The sequence below is a fragment of the Cryptomeria japonica genome, chromosome 2 (genome assembly GCF_030272615.1).
Source record: "Cryptomeria japonica chromosome 2, Sugi_1.0, whole genome shotgun sequence".
Lineage (NCBI taxonomy): Eukaryota > Viridiplantae > Streptophyta > Pinopsida > Cupressales > Cupressaceae > Cryptomeria > Cryptomeria japonica.
Genome location: NC_081406.1, coordinates 125376970 through 125398418, shown reverse-complemented (window position 1 = coordinate 125398418; position 21449 = coordinate 125376970).

The following is a 21449-nucleotide window of genomic DNA, read 5'->3' as shown; positions in this document are numbered from 1 at the left end:
ACCTCCCTACCATTGGTTACCTTCCACAGGACAAATCAAATTTGTTGATAGAAGAAATAGACAGCATCAACATGGCACTGAAGTCATTCCAAAAAATGTGCTCATTGCCAAATCCCTCACCGAAATCGAGAAACAAGACTTCATCAACTTCCTTACAGAGGTTAAAATCAATTTTGCATGGTCCTATTCTGATATGCCAAGGTTGGATCCTGCCTTGGTGGTTCGCAATCTCGCCGTCCGCCCAGATGCAAAACCTGTAAAACAAAAACTCCGCAAAATGCACCTGCATATTGCTCTCTTGGTCAAGGCAGAACTTCAAAAGTTGTTAGACGCAAAATTTATCAAACCCATAGACTACGCTGAATGGGTCTCCAACATTGTGCCTGTTGGCAAACCTGCTGGGGGCATCCGCATTTGCACAGATTTCCGAGATCTAAATATAGCTTGTCCTAAAGATGATTTCCCGCTCCCAAACATAGATATGATTGTGGATCTTACAGCAGGACATGAAATGCTATCGCTAATGGATGGGTTTTCTGGATACAACCAAATCAGGATAGCAGATGAGGATCAGCATAAAACTGCATTCACAACACCATGGGGTACTTTCTGTTACCGGGTCATGCCTTTTGGCCTTAAAAATGCTAGAGCTACATATCAACGGGCAATGACAACAATTTTTCATGACCTCTTGCACAAAATTATGGAGGACTATGTGGATGATCTGCTAGGCAAATCCAAGACAAGACAAGAGCACATCCCTATTCTAAAACAGATCTTCGAAAGATTGGAAAAATACAAGCTGCGCCTAAATCCTAAAAAGTGTGTGTTTGGCGTCACATCGGGAAAACTACTAGGATTCATTGTTTCCCGTAGAGGCATTGAGGTTGATCCCGCAAAAGTAAAAGCTATTATGGAAATGCCTCCGCCAAAAACTCTCAGACAACTACGCAGTCTCCAGGGAAAACTCTAGTCTGTCAGGCGTTTCATTTCACAGCTAGCTGACAAGTGCCATCCATTTGCACATTTGTTACGTAAAGACACAAAATTCAAATGGGATTGCCTCTGCCAAAAGGCCTTTGAAAAATTAAAAGAATATTTAGCATCACCTCTAGCTTTGATGCCACCTACCCCTGGAAAACCCCTCATTTTGTACATATGTGCTACTACAGTGGCATTAGGGGCATTGCTGGCACAAACAGATGATCAAGGGAAGGAACACGCCATTTACTACATCAGTTGGATGCTAGTAGGATATGAACTCAACTACACCCCCATTGAAAGAGCATGTTTGGCATTAGTATTCAGCACACAGAAACTACGACACTATATGCTAAACAACAAGACAAAATTAATTGTTAAAATTGATCCACTTAAATATCTCCTATCAAAAGTTGCTCTCATTGGCAGAACGGCTAAATGGGTCATGCTCTTAAGCGAGTTTGACATTGAATATGTGGATAGAAAGGCAATCAAGGGACAAGTCATTGCAGATCAACTGGCTGAAGCTCCACTTCCAGGCAACCATCCTCTTCTCACAGAATTACCAGATGAGTTCATTATGACTGTTACCACATCCTCCACATGGAAATTGTATTTTGATGGCTCCTACACTCAAAATGGATCGGGGGCAGGAATATTATTGGTCACACCTCAAGGAGATGGCATCCCCAAATCATACAAGATAGCCTTTGCATGTACTAATAACATAGCAGAATACGAGGCCCTCATCACAAGTTTACGCTTGGCTATCCATTGGAAAATAAAGGAATTACAAGTCTATGGCAATTCCCAGCTCGTCATAAAACAAGTCAATGATGAATACCAGATAAAAGATGATAAACTCCTTCCCTACCGTACCATGGTTGAAGATCTTAAGCAACATTTCACGGCAATCAAGTTTGATCAAATCCCATGAACAAACAATAGGGTTGCAGATGTAATGGCCACCATTGGCTCCCTCCTTCAAATGCCAGCACATAGTCAGAAGTGCGAGTTCTTGGTCGAGCAATTGTTTATACTGGCATACGACCTACCAGAATCTAAAATGGTGTGTGTTCTCGTTGGTCCAGAGTCCCCTTGGTACCAAGAAACCTTCACTTTCCTCAAAGACAACACCCCCACATCTCACCAAAACCCAACAACAAACTTTCATCCGCCGATGCGCCCGTTACACCATCCTTGCAGACACCTTGTTCAGAAGGCATTTTGATGGTTCCCTCCTAAGGTGTTTAGATAAACAAGAAGCCGAATGGGCATTATGCGAAGTACATGAGGGCATCTGTGGGGCACACTCAAGTGGACTCACATTGGCTAAAAAAATTTTGAGAACAGGATACTATTGGCCTAAAATGGAAGAAGATGCATACAACTATGTGAAGAAATGCATCCCTTGCCAGCAACATGGTGACAAGATTCATGCACCGTCACAAGAATTGCAGCCATTCATTACACCATGGCCCTTCTCGCAGTGGGGGCTCGATCTCATTGGGAAAATCCACCCTTCATCTTCCAATGGACATAAATTCATTATCACCACCACTGAATACTTCACCAAGTGGGTAGAGGCTATCCCTCTTACTTTCACCACCGGCAAGCAAATATCCAAATTCATCTTGAATTACCTAATCTGCCGATATGGCATCCCAAAAGTTATCATCACAGATAATGGTAAACAATTTAAAAACCAGGATGTCAAAGAACTCTGCCAAAAATTCAACATCCAACACCGCTTCTCCACTCCATATTATCCCCAAGGCAATGGCCAAGCTGAGGCTTCTAATAAAACCCTAATAAAAATCCTCAAAAAGACAGTCAATGAAGCGGGCCGTGATTGGCACCTCCAAATCCATCCTGCATTGTGGGCCTACCACACCTCCATCCGCACCCCCACAGGTGCCACTCCTTATTCCCTATTATTTGGTTCTGAAGCTATCCTTCCCCTTGAGATCGAGATCCCCTCTCTAAGGGTATCGCTGCAAAACATCCTACTAGAGGAAGAATACAGAATTGCCCGCTTACAAGAGCTAGAATTGTTAGATGAAAGGCGCCTCAAGGCCTTGAATCATCTCCGAGTATATCAAAACCGTCTGCGCATGAGTTATCATAAAAAAGTCAGAACTCGAGAATTCCAAGTTGGTGATCTTGTCCTCATCGAGAATCAGAAAAATCTACAAGAACGAGAAAAGAAAGGCAAGTTCGAGCCTAACTGGCTTGGACCATATGTAATCACAGCGAAATATGGATCAGGAGCTTATCAGTTGGCTACTCTTGAAGGCGATCCTTTGGATGATCCGATGAATATCATGCACCTCAAAAGGTTTTATGCTTAGTCCTCCAAAAGTCTTAAATTGTCAAAAAAAAAAAAAAATTAACAAAAAAAAAAAGAAGAGAAAATCAAAAAAAAAAAGAAAGAAAAACAATTTGTGGCGCTATGGGCAAGTATCTTGGTGAAAACCTCTGTGTGAGTGCCAAGGTAAATAACTGGATCCACTGTCTATCAGGTCGATACTACAAATCATCTGCCATCTAGCCCACCCATGCACAACATTCCTTCTTTTCTGCCTCCCAATAAAACATGTGTATGATGATGAGTCTTTGCCTAAGTCATGAACAAGAAATGTCCCAGTGCAATTGAGCTTTCATGCCTCTGTATAAGCTTCAAGAAGTCTTGAGAAACAATCCCAAGTCCATCCTAGTTCTACTCTTGGCAAGAGGTATCATTTGGTCGCAAGGAAGAGACTTGTTAGATTTTGTTAGATTTTTTTTTTTTTTTTCATATAGGCTTGCATCTTTTGCTCTACAAATGCCACTATTTACGACTGCCTGGGTTCTTCCATATCCAGGTATGTTCTGATAGGTGCATACTGGGGCATATTTCATAGTATGGCATGTTTTGGATCCTTCTTGTATAAACCGGCGACCTGGTACTAGTGTTTATCAACACTTACCTTCTCGTATACAAGAGGTATCGGTGTGTTTGAGGGTTTCCTTGCACAAACCCACAACTTTGTATTAGTGTTTCTTAACACTTACATCGTTGTGTGCAAGAAATTCCCATTTGTCTACAAAGTCAGTCCACGCCCTGGGTTTCTCATGGCATCCTGATTTCTATAAGCAGTGGTTCAAGTCACTCAGGGCAACATCAAACTAGGATGGCTCTCCACATTTGTTGTGCACAAAATCTCACCATCATTCCATCAAATCCTAAACTCAATAATCTCATGGAGTTCTCAATTGCCCCCATTTTCCTCTGTAGTCTCGCATCTCTTATTCTTCTTTCCAAATACCTCACGGCTACTTCATATATCTTCCTCATTTATTCCTTCCACCCTAATTTTTCTTCCTCTATTTTTTTTCCTCACATAATCAATTCTGATTCTAATCATGTCTTATACAGGATGAATCCTTCCTGAAACCAAACGTTGTGATCTGATCATGTCTTATACAGGATGAATCCTTCCTGAAACCAAATGAGCCGATCATGTCTTATACAGGATGAATCCTTCCTGAAACCAGACGCTCTGATCATGTCTTAAACAGGATGAATCCTTCCTGAAACCAGACATTCATTGCGATCGATCATGTCTTATACAGGATGAATCCTTCCTGAAACCAGACGTTGTGATCAATCATGTCTTATACAGGATGAATCCTTCTTGAAACCAGATGCTCTTATCATGTCTTATACAGGATGAATCCTTTTTGAAACCAGACGTTGTGATCAATCATGTCTTATATAGGATGAATCCTTCCTGAAACCAGACACTTTGATCATCTTTGTCTTATACAGGATGAATTCTTCTTGAAACCAGACTGAATCTAGATCTTATCAATCGAATCAAATCAAATCTATCAGGATATCAATTTCACAAAACTCCAAAGATCAAATACCTCAATTGATCTCCCGAGGGGGCATCACCATACCGTAATTTATAAATCAAGAGCCGGGGCATCCTATCAAACCAATATCAACATCAAAACAAGATTATTCTTTGAATCAATGCGTCATCACACCTCGCTTCAAAGAGGGGCAAAATGTAGACACTTAAAAATAATTATTTTAATTATTTTTTAATTCCTCACATAATTAATTAATTAATTATGTTAATTAAAATTCTTCTCAATATTAATTAAATATAATTAATATTGTCACTATAGCATATGATTGATTTATTTAATAAATCAATCCCTTTCTTTATTCTTCTAAAAAAATCAAATCCTCACAAACCTTCCTCTTAGCTAATTAATTTCAATTAATTAGTTAACCTACATGATTCCTACAAATCATCTTCTTAATTCATCATTAACCTAATAAATTCTTCTAGAAACTCCCTAAACTCACTTAACATTATTCTTTTAGTCAAATTCTCCTACAAATATAAATCCCACCTAACATTTCCTCTAATTCCCCTCCTAATGAGTCGTTAATGGCTAATCATCATGATTAGTCACAAAGTCAACTCTTTGTCCTTTCATCCAGCCACTAGCTTTAAATGCTCTTTTTCTAGATGAATGTCAGATTTTCAAAATCTTACATTCCTCTAGGCATTTCCCTCTCCCAAGGAATTTTTAATTCCTTTTTATTCTTCTAATCCCCATAATATCCATTTTTGGAGAATTTTTAATTCCTCCAATGCATCTTGTAGAGTGTGGAGATACGAAATGCCTTTAAGGAATATTTCTTGGTCTCCACACCCTCTCTTGGACCTTGTGTGACCTCACAAGTAAATCTTAGCCGTTCATCTCGAATTCATCCTAGCCATCCATTTTCCTCTCCTCTTCCTATAAAATAGGGTTCCATCCCTTCATTCAAAACATCTTGAAATTTAGTAAGCTTATGCTGCCCTTTTGAGCCCAGGAAATCATCTTGGCAACTTGATCATCTCATCCTTATCATTTGTGCACAATATTGGAGAGCCATCCACATCCAGCAATCAAAGGAGCACATCAAGTGGAGCATTATCAAGGGGCGCCTTCACTTCATCAAGCTCAATCCGAAGGAGAAGGTAAAATAGCAAGGTGAAATGGTCTTTTTATGATATTTTAGCATTCTGCATGTTTATTTCATTATGTTTTGATCAGTTTACCTTTCAAATCTATTTTTCCCTCTTCACAAGGTGATTCATCAAAGACCAAAGGAGGTGCTAAGGTAAATTATACCTATGCCAGCCAGGACAACGTTATCAACATGATTGAGCCTGCACACTCAGAATATTGCAATGTGATTATGGTTCAAGATAAACCAAATGAATCATGATATGCAAGAGCTTTGACCCGATCTCAAAAGAAAGTCACTCTCCAAGGAGCTGGTTCTTCTTTCAATTTAGGCTCAAGAAACATCAAACCCAATAGCCTTACCAAATAAACAAAAGGAATCAACCTCAGACAAATATAAAAGGTTAACTTCGTCATCATCCTTTGGATACAATGTAGTTGAACAGTTAAAAAGGACAAATGCTCAAATTTCAATTTTTGAATTGCTACAACTCTCATCGGCTCACAAGGAAATCCTAGACAAAGCATTGCTCACTACCAACATTCCAAAAGATTTAGACATTGATCGGTTTCAGTCTATGGTGGGTCATCTAACTTCACCTCACTACTTGACCTTCTCTAAAGAAGATGACAATTCATTAAATTATCCACATAACCAGCCATTGCATATTGAGGCCATGATCCACAAACATAGAGTCAAACATGTTTTGATAGATGGAGGCATAGGGTTGAACATTTGTACTTACCATCTGCTCAAACAACTAGGATTCTCTGAAAATGTTATTGATCCAAGCAAGAAAATAACAATTAAAGCCTATGATGAAGAAGAAAGGACCTCCAAAGGTTTGGTATCATTACCAATCAGAGTGGGACTAGTAGAGAGAGAAGTCCTCTTCCAGGTTCTTGATATTCCATTGTCATACAATATTTTACTGGGCTGGCCATGGATTCATGAAATGAAGGCAGTACCATCAACGTATCACCAATGCTTAAAGTTTCATTATAACGAAGCTGAAGTCAGTATTCCTGCTGATACAAATGTCATCTGTAATGCATTGATAAAAGGTGTAGATACTTTTGTGCCTCATAATAGGGCAACCTCTCCAAATGAAGATCTAGAAACATTGATGAAAAACTTAGAAAAGAGATTAAAGATTACAGATACTGGCATGGATGGCTACAAGATAGAACTGGTACTATCATTAGTTTCTCTTCCTCCATCACCAAAATAGTTGGGCAAACCATCAGAGAACATGAGAACACAGAATTCAACTCCTAATATCATATATGATGGTCTTTTTGTACAGTCTTCTACCTCCTTGGCCAATGAAATAGAAGAGGATGTTGTGCTTAACTGGCTCTTTAAGGAAGATAGTCAAAATGAAGAGGTATGACACTGTGAGATTTCTCCTACTCAGTATGGTCCTAGTTACAAAATGATTCAGTGCATGGGGTATTCCAGTACGGGTCCTCTAGGAAAACAAAAGGAAGGTATTACTGAACCAATTCAGCTACAAACCAAATCCACAAATGATAAGGCTAGACTGGGATATAATCCGAAAAAGAAATCAGACCAAAAAAATGTTTCTAAGTCTAGGTGTTCGAAAAAGATGTCGCCTTTAACATTACATGAAGCAGACACTAAACAAACAAAAGTAGAGTGTAGAGAAGAGAAAGAGGAATCAACAGTCAATAAAGAAGAAATAGTTAGTGCTCAGGCTTCAATGGTATCAGCTATGATAATACAAGAAGTTGAGGTCCCTGAAGATATAAGAGATGAAGTTGTAAGAATCAAAGAATTATTCGCACCATTAAAAGTTCCAGTCACATATACTGGCAAGCAACAAGTAGATGATTCGGAGACTGATTCAAACGAGTATGAATGGGGTCCTGACTACCTTTCAGACACATCCACTACACAAAATCCAGAAGAATCTAGTGGTGTCATAGATGATGCTCAAGAGATAATGCATATGAAACTAGACAAAGAAATACAGGAGATCAGACGAAAGAGACAAGCCAACTATGAAAAAGCATTGACAAAAGGAACAATACCAGAGAACTTTTCATCCATGTACCTCCATGCTAAACTAGAACAAATCAAGTACGCCACTACACAAGAAGAGTTAGAAGCTACATAAAATGGACCATTCATCAATCCAGAAGAAGTTGAATGGAGTAAGCGACAACAAGTTACAGAAACAATGGGATCATGTCAACAGGTGTGGCAGGTACAAATAATAGATGAACCACAACATGAAGGAACTTGCAGCATTAAAGATGTTGGCATTGATACCATACATATTCTTACTAAATCACTTGAAAGAGGTTTGGAAACTTCATTTGATGACTCTGACGACAATCCTATTCATGATGATATCCACTCAGCTTCAAAATTGGAATCATCAGATACAAACAATGAAAAGTTGCCTACTAGTTTTATTGCTGTTAAACCACGATATGACGTCCAGTCTGGCATAGTAAATGACGTTACAAGTATGCCTATTAGATTAGATAGATTAAATATTAACATGAACTCTAATAATCATGATCTGACTTTTCCTAGTCTTGAGACACTAGCGAAAGGTATACTTCTAGAACTTGACTTCTCGATTCGCGGTTGTGATAACAATACTGTGAACGCTCTTGAACCTACCCTAAATTTATCCTTAGTACACCCTAAATTGATTGACTGCACATTACAAAACCAACCAATGGATGTACCTAGTTTTGCCAATGATTATATATTAGCCTATTATCTCAATGCAGTCGAACCTATGGACTCTTCCACCAGTGAACAAAGTGAAAATATGACTGAAGTAGATATCAAGTATCTTAGTCACAAAAATAGAAAAGGTAAAAATAAAAGATCTGATGGCAAAAACCACATTGTGGCGGTGCCAAAATCTAAAAAAGAGAAAATAAAGGACGTACCTAAAGGTGAGATACTTGGTATACTGCCAAGTCATTTCTAGGAGAAGTCTTCCATATTGATCGAGCAAACTCAGCCAGTGAATTTTGGGAGTCAAGAGACACCAAAAATCATTCACTTAGCTCAATCACTATCAGAAGAGGAATTGAAGGATTTCACTCAGCTATTCTCAGGAAAGAAAATAAACTTTGCATGGACATACTCTGATATGCCAGGCTTGGATCCTGATCTCATTATGCACCATCTCTCAATCACACCAAGAGTAAAACCAGTCAAGCAAAAACTCCGTAAGATGCACCCACATGTGGCACTATTAGTCAAAGCTGAATTAGAAAAGCTGCTTAAAGCTGGATTTATCAGGGTAATAGATTATGCTGAATGGATTTCCAACATAGTACTTGTGTCGAAGGCAGATAAATCTATCAGAATTTGCATAGACTTTAGAGATCTCAACAAAGTATGTCCAAAAGATGACTTTCCATTACCGAATATTGATATGATAGTTGACATGACAACTGGATATGAGATGTACTCACTAATGGACAGATTTTCTGGCTACAATCAGATTAAAATCACTCTTGGAGATCAAGAAAAGATGGCTTTCACCTGTGCATGGGGAACCTTTTGCTGGGACGTCATGCCATTTGGGCTAAAGAATGCAGGAGCAACCTATCAAAGAGCAGTCACTACAATTTTTCATGATATGATGAACAAGAATATGGAAGACTACATTGATGATACTTTAATGAAAACTATGAAAAGATCAACACATATTCAAGAGTTAGGTCCTATCCTTGACAGAATGGAAAAGTTCAAACTCCGGTTAAATCCAAAGAAGTGTGCATTCAGAGTGACATCTAGTAAGCTACTTGGATACATTATTTCAAAAAAAAGAATCAAAGTTGATCCTAAGAAAGTCCAAGCCATAATGGAAATGCCGCCTCCAAAGAATATCAGTCAAATGAGAAGTCTACAAGGACGTCTCTAGTTTATTAGAAGGTTCATTTCTCAGCTAGCAGACAAGGCTCAACCTTTCACGAAGGTACTAAGGAAAGGCGTATTTTACAATTGGGATCAAGAATGTGAGCAACATCTTCAGCAAATCAAAGAGTACCTGTCAAATCCACCGATCTTAATGCCACCTATTCAAGGTAAACCACTAATCTTATATATATTAGCAACAGATTCATCACTGGAGGCACTTTTGGCGCAACAGGATGACAACAAAAAGGAACGAGCTATCTATTACATCAGCAGGACATTAGTGTCTTATGAAATGAATTATACTATAATAGAAAAAGCATGCTTGGCATTGGTCTTTGCGTCACAAAAACTAAGACACTACATGCTAGCACACTCAGTCAAGTTAGTGGCTAAAATGGATCCACTCAAGTATCTTCTTAGCAAGGCAACACTCATAGGAAGATTGGCGAAATGGGTCATGATCTTTACAGAATTTGACATTAAATATGTGGAATGCAAAGCCATAAAGGGATAGGTAATTGCTGATCAACTTGTTGAAGCTCCAATTGAAGACTATCAACCACTGCGCATAGAGTTTCCAGATGAATCAATAATGCACCTTACACAACAACCCTAGAAAATGTTCTTTGATGGGTCCTTTACTCAAAATGGTTCAAGTGCTAGCATATTATTCATTACTCCTCAGAAGTACTCCATCCCAAAATCTTACAAGATTTTTTTTCCCTGCACAAACAATATTGCAGAATATGAATCCTTGGTAAATGGGATAAAGCTAGCCGTTGAATGGAAGGTTGTTGAATTACATATTTATGGAGATTCTTAGCTGGTAGTCAATCAAATCAATGATACATATCAGACTCAAGATGAGAAGTTAATGCCTTACAAGAGAATGGTGGACGATCTCAAGAAGTACTTTGCTTTTGTGTCATTCCAGCAGATCCCAAGGTCTGCTAATAGAGTAGCAGATGCTATGGCCACTTCTAGCATCCATACCTGAGTTACAAGAGTTCAATGCTAGCTTTTAATTCCTGGTGGAAGAGTTACGTTACCCAGCTTATGATTCCCTTGAAACTTAAATAGTCTGTTCTATTATTGGACATGACTCATCCAGATATAGCCACATCTACTCCTATCTATGTGACCAATTTATTCCTGAAAATCTTACCTAAAATGAGAAAAGAAACCTAACTCAAAATGCTTCGCGGTATGTTATCATAGCTAACGATTTATTTAGACGAGGTTTGGATAGTACATTGCTTAGATGTCTAGAAACTAAAGAATCTAAATGTGCATTATCGGAAGTCCATGAAGGTATTTGTGGATCTCATTTGAATGGTTTTACTTTAGCTCAGAAACTATTACGGGCTGGCTACTACTGGCTAGATATGGAAAAAGATGCCATTAAATTTGCTAAGACTTGTGAGAAATGTCAGCTTCATGGAAATCTCATACATGCCCTGACAAGGGACCTCATACCATTTATAACACACTAGCCTTTTCAGCAATGGGCCTTTGATCTCATTGGTCAGATATATCCGGCTTCATCCAACGGACATCAATTCATTATAACTGTCACTGAGTATTTCACCAAGTGGGTAGAGGCAATTCCTCTCACCAAAGCAACCGGTAAATAAGTTGCCTTATTCATCCTAAACTATATAATTTGTAGGTATCAAATACCTTCATCCATCGTGACTAATAATGGAGGACAATTCAAGAATAAAGATCTGGATGAACTTTGCAAGAAATTCAAAATCAAACAACACTGGTCATCAGTATATTACCCTCAAGGCAATGGATAGACTGAGGCATCTAATAAGAACCTATTAACTATCTTGCATAGAACAGTGAACAAATCAGGGAAGGATTGGCATCTATAGATCAATCCTGCATTATGGGCTTATAGAACAAGTATCAGAACACCTACTGGGGCTACACCTTTTTCTTTGGTGTATGGGTCTAAAGCAGTATTACCTATTGAAGTAGAAATACCATCTCTAAGAGTTTTGTTGCAAGGCCTCGTTACTGATGAAGATCGTAGAATATCTAGATTGCAAGAACTCGAATTGCTAGATGAGCATCGATAAGTGGCATTTGATCATCTCTGAGTGTATCAGAAGAGAATGTCCAGAGGGTATAACAAGAAAGGTCGACAAAGAGAATTTCAAGTTGGAGACCTAGTACTGGGAAAAAATCCAAAAAATCAACAATTTCGCGACAACAAAGGAAAGCTTGAACCCAACTGGCTGGGTCCCTATATCGTTACTACAGTCTTCAGCTCTGGTGCCTATCAACTCTCAACATCAGAAGGAGAACAACTCCGTGAACCGATTAACACCATCGACTTGAAAAGATTCTTTACTTAGCATTCTTTACTCCAGCAAATTGTACAGTTGAAAAAGTCCTGAAAAAAAAATCCTAAAAATTAGAAAAAGTCTTGAAGAAATCCAAAATAGAAAAGCCAAAAAGAAAAAAAATAGAAAAGAACAAAAAAAGTAAAAAATAAAAAGAGAAAAATTGCCCTGGTGAAAACCTGGTAAACAGGCACCTTGGTAAAAAAAAATGAATCTCTGCCAAGTAGGTGAAAATGTGGCAAACAAGCGCCTCTTGTACTCAAGCGCTCCATCTATCAATGCAATGTTGGCATTTCCCACTTTTAAGCATCTTTTGCTTTTGCTTGTACATATTTTCGGTCACTTTTGTGACATCCTGGTTCATTGGAACCCTCATGACTTGAAATTGATCAACGTCCTAGTCTTAGGTTACTCGATAGAGCACATTTCATATCCTAAGCATTGTCAACCAAGTCATTATTCTGTCAGTGAAACCTAGTTGTCCACTCCGAGTTAGTTACTTGTCTCCTGACTACTACAGAGTTTTTATCACTGAGTTCACAAGCAAAACAACATAACGGAAAACAATTACTAAACAGTTTGAGCTATGAATGACAATTTTCTTTGTATGTTGTCTTTTATATTGATTTTTGATTATTATCCCCTTGAGTAACTTGAGGAAGTCTATATTGACTAAGAGGTACAAGGATTGGGGGCATAATATTTTCTTTGTTTTCTGCTTGTAGGAATGATCCTGATGATCTGAAAACATACAAATTAGTTGGGTGTCTATGATAAGAGCCTTCACATTAAGGTGAAATCGCCTCACATACCTCGACTCTGCTGATTTGTATGCTACAGGGAGGTCCATATCATTTCTTTGTCTATTTTGAAGGAATTTCTTTATGATGCAATTCGGGTCCCTACGAAATCTTTCCAAGGATATGAATGAAAAAAGGGTCATTGCGGACAAGATAATTAATATTGCACATTGAAAAAGAAAGGAACTCTAACCTGCCTATTGTGTTCGTTATGCTCAGTGATGAATCTTAAGTATTTTAAATCTAGTGACTAGGTTTAGGTTGCATTTGGCATTTCATTCTGCATTTTTGTGAATCTAGAGTGATTTCGGTATAGTAATAATCTCTTTGTCTTATGAATGAGAGCTGAGAGCATCATCATTTCTTACGCTAAGTGGTCTTTTTTATCATTATTTCTTCGATTGAGTACTTGTGTTTTGAGATATTTAGCTGCATACATGACATTTCATATAGATTTATTCATTCATTTCATTATTATTCATTTATACTGATCTTATTGCATAGAAAAAAAAAAATTGCATTACTCATTACTCATTTTCATTCATTCATTTATTTGCATATAAAAAAAAGAAACAAAAACATAAACATCCATATTCATTTGCATTACATACATTCATGCTGAAATAAATGCATACATATAAAATAAAGCATATAGAAACATCTCATAGTCGATCAACATGAGTATGATGACATATACAAACTCCCATTGGAGCAAGAATCGTATCGGCTACAAAAAAATATCCAAGCTACAAAAAGAATCATTTAGCTAGCGCCCTCTCCCTCATTGCCTAGTGGAGGAGGAGGAGCCTGATGCCTAGGATCCTGTCGAGGTGCTCGTGCTCCCTCTGATCTAGCCATATACTATGAATAGGGTTGCACCTGTTGTGCAACAAGAACTGCAGCACTATACGTTGCTACATAATACACAGCCCTACTGCTTTGGAGAAGCACCTCCTGTCGAAGAGACTCTATCTCTGCTCTCAACTCGTCTCTCAATGTTGTGATCTAGCGATCACGCTCGACCCTAATCTCGACTAGTTGTCGGTCTTGCTCTGCCAGCTAAGTCTGAGCCACTGTCAACTATGATTGCAGCTCTGCAAGGTGTTCTCTCATCGACCGTCTTGTGTCAACCCCCTGCTCTCTGCCAGGCTCACCACCGCCATCTCCACTTGTGGCTCCACCCTGCTCATCTTGTCGCTACCATACCTACCTCAGAGCTACTTGCTCCTCCTCTCTGCCACCCAACCTCACACCTACTCTCCCAAGGGATCCACCCTCACCCCTCTGTTGTCCAACATCAACTCACACTCCACTGCTGCTAGTACCAGGATCACCACCAGTCCATCATGGAGCATCTGGTCTCTGTGCCTGTCTCTGGCCCTGTCCCTACCTATGGCCCTGTCTCTGTGCCTATCCTTGTGCCGGTGCAGGGGTAGCATCCTCCACATCCTCAATATGAGGAGCATGCTCTCCAGGATCTGTAAACCGAGGGAATGGATGCTGCTGAAAGTAATCCCTGTATTGGGGCAATACCCCCGCATCTGTTGTATCATCTAGGTAATCCCACCTCAAATGGTGTAAACCTGTTAGCCCCTGCATCGCTAAAGCATAGGATAGACTAGGCGGCCATCCCTGCCTCTCCTCATCACTGTATCGAGCATATGTCGTATACTCCTGAGAGATCCCCTTCGGTCGGCCGTACTACCTCATCACTCATGAAACAATGAATTGCTCCACAACAGTTTGTGACCTCCCAATCAGTGGGCATGTAACAAAAAGATCTCTCTGAACTACCCACTAGTCATCCCATGACTCCAACCCCCTGTACGGTCTCCATATGACAGCTATCAGATCATCGAACTATCATCGCTAGAAGTCTGTCTTTTCCAAATGGGTTTGCGTAATATATTTGGCATACCTATAGATAATAGGCTACCCAAGCTCTTTGCTATCATCTACTATTGACCGACAAATGGGAAGGTGCTCCCAAGCCCACACCTATAAAATGTAAACCCCTGCAGCCATGCTCCGCCCATCTTTGTAAACAATCTCATACATCTCCCGATACATGTGGGCCAATAAGCAAGAGCCCTAGCCAAGTCTCTAAGGGGTCTCTATCAACCTCTCCAGCATACGACCCCATCCGCTCTGAAAACCCTGTTGCCCTTTGTCTGGCATCAAGAAGCAACCAATGAAACCTACTAGGACACATGCCAGGGGATACTCCTCACTGTACCTACCCATCAATATATCCCAACTCATAGAACAAGTCAAGATGTTAGGATCCCTGAATACGTTCCTAAGAGCCTGTAGTCTAGGTAACAATGTAGTATCATAATCCAACTTATCCCCAGCAAAAGGGATATGAAGGATCTTGTACACATCCTTGGGAGTGATAGTCAACTCCCCAACTAGCAAATGAAAGGTATTATGCTCTGAATGAAATCACTCTACCAATGCTGTAAGCATCCCATGGTTCACATGGATATCAGGTAACCTCATCGGGTGAGTAAAGCCACACATATCAATATGAGCCTTCTCGACCTCAGACAAATCACAAACCAAAGCCATAGTAAGAGGACATATGCATCTAAAGAGCACGGGAGGTAAGCACACCTACAACAATCCAATAATGAAGCATCAAAAAATAGTCCAAGTGAGCCTACAAGAGAAGTTAAACATCACGCAAATCCAACTAAGTCAAATGCAAAATCAAAATTTCATGTTTACACTTTCAAAAATGGTCACGATTTTTTGAACGATAAAACATAGTTAAGCAGAATCTCGTATGAGTCAAGAATGGCTATCATACGAGAAAACAACCTCAAATGACACTTTATTGGACTCCGCTTGACAAAATGGTCTCCTAACCGACCTGTTGTATGACACAAGGGTGGATCCAGTATGACAAATCTAATGGCTTCAAACGATAAAAGAAAAATTGTCAGTTTTTCATACGAGACAGGATCCTGTCTCGCATGATGAAACGTGACACCTGACCCAAAACCCGTGAAAAATGAATAAAAAAATTCAAAATTGGAAACATAAACAGGCTTAAGATCGATCACTTACTGCTGGCTTGTAGTTTCGGGGTCGATTATGTCTTCTCTAGCGCTTGAATCAATGCTGACGAGTAGGGACCACCATTTTTCTTCGCAGAAAGCTTTTTGAATTTTCAAACTTGGAGGGTTAAAATGAATTGAAAATGACACTTTTGTCCCATATATAGCCAAAAACCTAATTTTTCAACTTGCTCCGATGGACACGAAAATTGTACCCTTAGCTAATGTGCCTACTCTGATTCCATTTTCGAGATCAAAATTGAAATTCGAGATCATCTTGCTAGTCAATTTCACAATTTGGACCACTTATCACTCTATTCATCAATTTCTCAACAATCAACACTGAATATCAATTTCTCAACAATCAACACTGAATATCAATTTCAAATTTATGAATCAGCTTTGCGATCAATTTAATCTTCAAAATTCTTCAAAATCACTTCACACTCAAATAACTAATCATTGCTCAAAATTGCCTAAAATCAACTACCCTCGCTATCATTTCGATTTCGCTCCTGAGGGGGCATATTCACAACCTTATGACTTCACATCTTACAAGTCGAGAAAATTTTCAAATCTTCATCAAAAGTTGAGCAAAATCTTTCAATTAAAGAAAATCAATCCTTATCTTTAAGAGACATCTTAGCTTCATCGCTTACATCAAGTTGAGATCTCTCGATCATCCAAATATAATCAATCACTAGGGGCATATCAGTTTCATCGCTTCACATCAAGCTGATATTTGTCCTTCATCTGAATTAATCTCTTAGCATTAATCAGTTTCATCACTTCAAATCAAACTGATTATTCATTTAAACCTAATCAAAAGTTTAAAGAGTTTCTTTGATCACACTAAATCTAAGTAGGTGTTTAGTATTCATTTCTTAATCAAGCTGGACGGTTTATTCTTCGCTCATCATGTCTTGATCAATCAAGTTCAAGATCGATTTTTATCATCACTCACTGTATCTAAGTTCAATCAAGTTCTAGATCAGTAAGATCCACTTCTTGATCAATCAAGTTCAAGTTCGGTATCTTTGTTTTCTATTGTTCCTTAGTCCAATCAAGTTTGGGATCGGTATCACTTTAATCAAACTTTATTCAGCTTTGTTGCTTTGAATCAAGCTAAACACCTTGCTTTTCATCTAGTTCATGATGAATCAAGTTCAGAACTGGTATCTCCTAGATATCACACATTATTTGAACCAACACGCTGCTCACACATTAATTCAAAGAGGGGCAAATGTAATACCCTAAAATTGGTCATCTAAACCATGGGCCTCTAATCTCGACAACATCACCAAGGTCCTAACCAAGGCAATTAAATCAATCTTGAGCACATTATTAATTCTTTAAATATCAAAAATCACATGGCAAATCAATTACTCAATTTAATTAAATATTTGTTTAATTAATTGAATCATTTCCAAGAATATCATTTTGATCAATTATCCTATTTTAATTTATTAAATATCTTTGCATATTTAATTAATTAATAAATTTGCCATTCAATCATGCGAAAAGAATTAATTTACAACAAAAAGAAGAATTTATTACAAAACAAAGAGTTGAATTGAAAATTAAATAAAATAATTGAATTGAGAGAAATCTTGAGATATTATTTCTTTTTCTAAATTTAGAACTTGAAATCAGAAAAGCAATTAATTGAATTATTAATTATTCTCTTAAATTGGAACTCGAAGCTTTTCAAAAAAAGAAGTTCAGTTGCATTAAAAAGACCTTGTTCTTGAATAAATCAAATATGTGCATGGAATTATCTATTTTTATCTGATATGCATGCAATTAATTTATTATTATTTTCCAATGCAACTTGGACTTCTAATTTGAATGCATTTCAATTAAACTATAATTGAAATCTATCTCAAGGTTAACTCAACCTGATTTCTCAATTATTTTCAATTAATCCTAAATTGAGCTTTTTCTCTTGTGATTCTCTATAAATTCAGTCTCCAGCTCTCATTCCAATTCACCCCAAAGATTTTTGAGAACACGCTTGGAGATTGTTATCATGTTGATTTTGCTTTGGAGTCATTGATATATTGTGCTCTTTTTTTAGATTACTTGCATCCATTATTGCTTGAATTGATTATTGCTTGAATTATTCATCCATCTTGCATCCATATAGCTTAAATATCATATAGATTAAATCCTTCATCTTGGTGAAGTCTAGTCACTGGTATTGCTTATAAAAATTTGAGAGCAATCTTATACTCGCATCTTTTAGAGGGAAGTTGGTCGATTTGTAATGGTTTTCTTATTAATGCTTATAATTGACTAACCATGGATATAATGACTAAATTGAAGTGTTGTGTATTGCAGATATAGCTCCTTATCCCACTTTTCACACACATATAAGTTAAGGAGTGAAACTTTAATATCCTCCATATCTACCAATTCTCTACCATCCTCTTAGATCATGTTGATCCATTATTTGTGTTCCTTATATCTCAACATGTTAAAGAAAAACTTAGAGCCTTTATAACCATGTTGTAACTAATTAACTCTAGACCTAACTATGATTCCTTGTATCTTTTGGTGTTGTAAACCTCTCAACATATCTCTAGTATGAGATAGAGTATGGGAGAGATTAAAATGTTCAAGGTTCTCTTGATTTTGTACTTTTAATACTTGCAAATTGTCCACTAGAGTCTTTTCAAGCCTCCTTCCATCATTGCCTTTCTTCCTACCCATTGTCTATAAGAGAATCTTCCAACTCTCAACATTTTTGTTCCATTTATTAATAGAAGATGGGGTGTGGCTATCCTATTTGATTAATTGTATAATCATGTAAATAGTAGTCCTAACATCCTGATCTTCCAAAAGACTGATCTTGAGGATAATTTTTTCCTCCCTCATAAGGGGCAGGATAGCAATTCCATTTAAGGGAATCTATATAATAATTGGATGGTGATCAGAGAGGATAAAAGGACAAACTTTCACAATAGTACCATCTCCTTCTTGCTAGAATGAGATAAAATCCTTATTCACATAGAACCTATCCAGCCTACAGTAGATCATTTTCCTCCCTTACTGGAAGTTTCACCAAGTAAACCATATATTACTATAATCCTTGTTCAGTCCTTAAAGGGAATTAAAAATATCTAGTTTACTCTTCATCCTTGCCTAGTGTAGTTTTTCTCCATTTTTCCATTATAGATTCAAGCCACCTAACTTTTACTTTAGGTTCTCTACTATGTTGAAGTCTCCTCCAATGATCTAGGAGAACTCAAGGAGACTACACAACCATTTCCAAATTTCAGTCCTTTCCCTACAGTCGTTGGATACATAGAGTGAGCAAATACCAACCTTAGAATCATGGATGTTAAGAATGATCCACACTTCCCTATTATAAGGGGAATTACTACTATCTAAGATATTCTCATCCCATCTTCCACTAATTAAAATGATAGAGCCCCCTTTTCCCCTATCATGTTTTATAGTGAATTGTATAACATCTTTCCAAATGTATATAAGATTCACTTCCAGGGTGAAACTAATGGATTTAACCTCCTGAAGCATCATGATATCAATATTTTTATGTTGGTTGACCACCTTTTAACCACATACTTCTTTTCGGAAGATTCAAGTCCCTAAAAATTCTAAGATGTACACTTCAAAACCATGGGAAACCTTTAAGCAATTATGTTCTTAGTAGCTTTGAAGCTGTCAAAAAACTTAGGAAGTTCTTTCTTATTATCTACTTTCTTGGGTAAGGGGGGTTATTTTCATTTAGGTCTTCCTCTTTTCTACTTTCTTTTGGTAAACAAACCATTCCCCATGGGTACCAAGATTTTATAAGTTTCAAATTTATCCTCTACAGATTGGCCTAGGTTATGGTCCTCTTTAGTGATCGAGTCATTGGATAAGGATCTCATTTCCAAGTCTAAATCCAATGGATAATCATCCATAATATCCTTACAGAGGCTCATTCTAGAGTGATTATAAGGGACAATGACAATATTGTGGGTTTCATTAAAGACTAAAAATCTACTGGCAGGATCCACAATAATAATATCAAAGTATTCACTATCCTTATCAAATTGAGCCTTTTGGCTATCCAAGTTCAGAGCTTCTCTCTCACAAACTTGAGGGCAAGTGTTAGTTTAATAATCACCAAGGAGAGGAGCATTCCTTACAATCACCCCATCACAATTTTCTTCATACTAGGTCTTTGCAAGAGTGTTAAGAATGTTTAATAGCAGCAAGGAATTAGTTCTCCTCTTGGGGGTAAGAAGACTAATATCTTCACTCAAATTCATGATAGATTTTTCCCTTTCCTTGATACCCCTAACAATAGATTTGACAAGGGATCTATTATTTTCTTCAATCAAACTAACTTCAAGAGGTTGGACATGAGATTCATCATACATTGGGACAAAGCTTGGGTTGATAAATGAGCCCTTAGTGCTCTTAAGTTTATCAAGCACAAGTTTTTTGTGCATTTTATGTTGAACAAAAGTGATCACTAAGAAGGGGGGTGTATTAGTGATAGTCAGAAATTAAAACCATTAAAACATATTGTGCTAATTATAATAAGCAAATAGATTAAATGCACACACACACAAGAGGCAGCCACATAACACAAAGGTATACAAGGAAAACCCAATGTGGGAAAAACCTCAGTGAGAAATGTTGTTGGAGTCTATTGCTCCAATCCTGCCTCACAATGATAAACTGATTACAATGTTTAGGACACCAACTCATGCTCTAAGCACCCACTCAAAGATTTACAATGAATGAAATATACAATAATAATGAAAAGCCTTGTTACAAATGTGTTTTGCAACACTTATAAATTCTTCCCTTGAGATTGAACTGATTATTCTCTTCTCTCAATCTTTGTTCTCTTCTCTCTGATCTCTGCTATTAGTCTATGCTCTCATCCTTCTTCTTATCTTTGCATCCATCTCTCTACTTTATGATCTAATCACTCCTCCTTCTCTGCCTCTCACAGTGTATATAATCCACTATGTGATCTGCCTCGGCTTTGTACTCTTTGGTTTCTCATCTCTTCTCTTCACAGCTACATTCTACTATCTCTTTTTTTGTTTTTAGCTTCTACTTACCTCTTTTTCACTTTCTGGTTATTCTACATGCCACCTCTTTTGTAGTGTTATACCTGCACTAGCATCATGTTATGCACACCCATGACAATCTTCTTTTTCCTCTCTTTTACTTATCTTTTTTCTCCCCTTGGCTATGCCTTTTTTTATCTTATTTGCTCTTCCTTCTTAGTCCTCTTATTCTCTACCCTCTACTTAGACCCACAATAGCCACTAATCTCTTCTTCTCCTTATGT